Source organism: Arachis duranensis, chromosome 6, assembly GCF_000817695.3.
Source record: "Arachis duranensis cultivar V14167 chromosome 6, aradu.V14167.gnm2.J7QH, whole genome shotgun sequence".
Taxonomy (NCBI): domain Eukaryota; kingdom Viridiplantae; phylum Streptophyta; class Magnoliopsida; order Fabales; family Fabaceae; genus Arachis; species Arachis duranensis.
The window spans coordinates 43918149-43922146 of NC_029777.3; the positions used below are offsets into that span (position 1 = coordinate 43918149).

The 3998-nt window shown below is 33.6% G+C and overlaps 1 non-coding gene across 1 annotated transcript; it reads left to right on the top strand.

Annotated features, from left to right (window-relative positions):
- The first annotated feature begins 1342 nt into the window (after positions 1-1342).
- Positions 1343-1450, top strand: LOC127740187 (small nucleolar RNA R71). The gene has a single exon (XR_008000868.1). It is a non-coding gene; the product is annotated as a small nucleolar RNA R71 (small nucleolar RNA).
- The last annotated feature ends 2548 nt before the right edge of the window (positions 1451-3998 follow it).

Here is a 3998-nt window from a genome sequence, read left to right on the forward strand (position 1 = left end):
GAATGTAAAGTCCTTTAATCTTTACTAACACGTCCTCTACTAATCCATAAGCTTGTCTTACTTACTTGTCTGCCAATTGTAATGAGAATAAGGCAGGATGTACCTCAATGATCCCCAGTTTTTCCATTATAGAGAGTGGCATAAGATTTATGCCTGACCCTAGGTCACACAGAGCTTTCTCAAAGGTCATAGTGCCTATGGTGCAGGGTATTACGAATTTGTCAGGATCTTGTCTCTTTTGAGGTAAAGTTTGCTGAACCCAGGTATCTAGTTCACTAATGAGCAAGGGAGGTTCACCTTTCCAAGTCTCATTACCAAATAACTTGGCATTTAGTTTCATGATAGCTCCTAGATATTGAGCAACTTGCTCTCCAGTTACATCTTCATCCTCTTCATAGGAAGAATAATCTTCAGAGCTCATGAATGGCAGAAGAAGAATTAATGGAATCTCTATGGTCTCTATATGAGACTCAGATTCCTTTGGATCCTCAATAGGGAACTCCTTCCTACTTGAGAGACGTCCCATGAGATCTTCCTCATTTGGATTCGCGTCCTCTCCCTCCTTCTTGCATTCGGCCATGTTGAGTATATCAATGGCCTTGCACTCTCTCTTTGGATTCTCTTCTATATTGCTTGGGAGAGTACTAGGAGGGGTTTCAGTAACTTTCTTACTTAGCTGGCCCACTTGTGCCTTCAAATTTCTAATGGAGGATCTTATTTTACTCATGAAACTTAAAGTGGCCTTAGACAGATTAGAGACTAGATTAGCTAAATTAGAAGTGCTTTGCTCAGGATTCTCTATCTGTTGCTGAGAAGATGATGGAAAAGACTTGCTATTGCTGAGCCTAGTTCGTCCACCATTATTAAAGCCTTGTTGAGGTTTTTGTTGATCCTTCCATGAGAAACTTGGATGATTTCTCCATGATGAATTGTAGGTGTTTCCATAAGGTTCACCTAAGTAATTTACCTTTGCTATTGCAGGGTTATCAGGATCATAAGCTTCTTCTTCTGAAGATGCCTCTTTAGTACTGTTGGATGCATTTTGCCATCCATTCAGACTTTTGGAAATCATGTTGACTTGATGAGTCAACATTTTGTTCTGAGCCAATATGGCATTCAGAGCATCAATTTCAAGAACTCCCTTCCTTTGAGGCGTCCCATTATTCACGGAATTCCTCTAAGAAGTGTACAAGAACTGGTTATTTGCAACCATGTCAATAAGTTCTTGAGCTTCTGCAGGCATTTTCTTTAGGTGAATGGATCCACCTGCAGAATGGTCCAGTGACATCTTAGAGAACTCAGACAGACCATAATAGAATATATCCAGAATGGTCCATTCTGAAAGCATGTCAAAAGGACACCTTTTGGTCATCTGCTTGTATCTTTCCCAAGCTTCATAGAGGGATTCACCATCTTTTTGTTTGAATGTTTAAAGATCCAATCTAAGCTTGCTCAGATTTTGAAGATGAAAGATTTTAGCCAAGAAGGCCGTGACCAGCTTATCCCAAGAGTTCAGGCTATCCTTAGGTTGTGAATCCAACCATATTCTAGCTCTGTCTCTTACAGCAAAAGGGAAAAGCATGAGCCTTTAGACTTCAGGATCTACTCCATTCATCTTTACAGTCCCACATATCTGCAAGAACTCAGTTAAAAACTGATAGGGATCTTCTGATGGAAGTCCATGAAACTTGTAGTTTTGTTGCATTAGAGCAACTAGTTGAGGTTTTAGCTCAAAATTGTTTGCTCCAATGGCAGGAATTGAGATGCTTCTTCCATCAAACTTGGAAGTAGGTGTAGTATGATCACCAAGCATCCTTCTTGTATTATTGTTGTTGGTTTCGGCTGCCATCTCCTTTTCTTGTTCGAAAATTTCAGCAAGGTTGTCTCTGGATTGTTGTAATTTAGCTTCTCTTAGATTCCTCTTCAGAGTCCTTTCGGGTTCTGGATCAGCTTCAACAAGAATACCTTTTTCCTTGTTTCTGCTCATATGAAAGAGAAGAGAACAGAAAAAGAAGAGGAATCCTCTATGTCACAGTAAAGAGATTCCTTATTATTAGTAGAAGAAGAAAGGGAATAAGAGTGAAGAAGAATGGAGAATCCAAACACAAGGGTGAGGATATAGGCAGTGATTTGAAATGAAGAGAAGTGTTAGTGAATAAATAAATAAATAGAAGAAGAGGAGAGGGAAGGAATTTCGAAAATAAATTTTGAAAAAGTAGTTAATGATTTTCGAAAATTAAAGGTGATATATAATTAAAATTAAAATTTAAAACAATTAGTTAATTAAAAAGAATTTTGAAAAAGGGATGAGATATTTTCAAAAATTAGAGAGGGAAAAGTATTAGGTGGTTTTGAAAAAGATAAGAAACAAAAAAAAAAGTTAATTAGTTAGTTGAAAAAGATATTAAAATCAAATTTTAAAAAGATAAGAAGATAAGAAGATAAGAAGTTAGAAAAGATATTTTAAAATCAAACTTTTGAAAAAAAGATAAAACTTGAAAAAGATATGATAAAAAGATATGATTAAAAAGATATGGTTAGAAAAGATTTAATTTTTAAAATTAAAATTAATTACTTAACTAACAAGAAACTAAAAGATATGATTCTAGAATTTAAAGATTGAACCTTTCTTAACAAGAAGGTAACAAACTTCAAATTTTTGAATCAATCATATTAATTGTTAGCATAATTTTCGAAAATAAAGATAAAACTAAGAAAAAGATTTTTGAAAAATATTTTAAAGAATTTTTGAAAATTAATAAGAAAAATAAAAAAGATTTAATTTTTGAAAAAGTTTTAAAAAGATAAGATTTTAAAAATTTGAAAATTTAACTTGACTTACAAGAAACAACTAATTATAAAAATTTTTGACTAAGTCAACCCAAATTTTCGAAATATTGAGAGAAAAAAGGAAAAGATATATATATTTTTTTATTTTTGAATTTTTAATGATGAGAGAGAAAAACACAATTATGACCCAAAACATGAAAATTTTGGATCAAAACATATGATACATGCAAGAACACTATGAATGTCAAGATGAACACCAAGAACACTTTGAAGATCATGATGAACATCAAGAACATATTTTTGGAAAATTTTTGATGCAAAGAAAATATGCAAGACACCAAACTTAAACATGAATGCAAAAATGCACATGAAAAACATCATACAACAAAAAACAAGAAAACATCAAGATCAAACAAGAAGACTTACCAAGAACAACTTGAAGATCATGAAGAACACTATGAATGCATGAATTTTCGAAAAATGCAAGAACAAGATGAATATGCAATTGACACCAAACTTAAAACATGACACTAGACTCAAACAAGAAACACAAAGTATTTTGGTTTTTTATGATTTTATGATTTTTTATGATTTTCTTTTAATTTTTTTCGAAAAACATATAGAAAAAAAGAAAATAAGAAATCCAAAATTTTTAATAAGAATTCCAGGAATCTTTCAATATTAGCCTAAAGCTCCAATCCAAGGGTTGGGCATGGCTTAATAGCCAGCCAGTTTTAGAAGATATAAATCAGGCATGTAACAACTGTCAACTGATATTCCAATTAACTTGCCTCTATGCTGATGGTTTTGAAGCCTCAATCCAATTGAGTTAGACATGGCTTTACAGCCAGCCAAGCTTCAACATACTTTATGAAACACTAGAATTCATTCTTAAAAATTTTGAATAATTTTTCGAAAACAAAGAAAAAAATTTGAAAAATATTTTTGAAAACTTTTTGAAAAAGAAAAATAAAAAGAATATTACCTAATCTGAGCAACAAGACGAACCGTCAGTTGTCCATACTCGAACAATCACCGGCAACGACGCCAAACACTTGGTGCACGAAATTGTGATCATAAACAATGGCGCCAAAAACTTGGTAGCGCTCTCAACGTGAATCACACTTAGTCACAACTCCGCACAACTAACCAGCAAGTGCACTGGGTCGTACAAGTAATACCTTACGTGAGTAAGGGTCGATCCCACG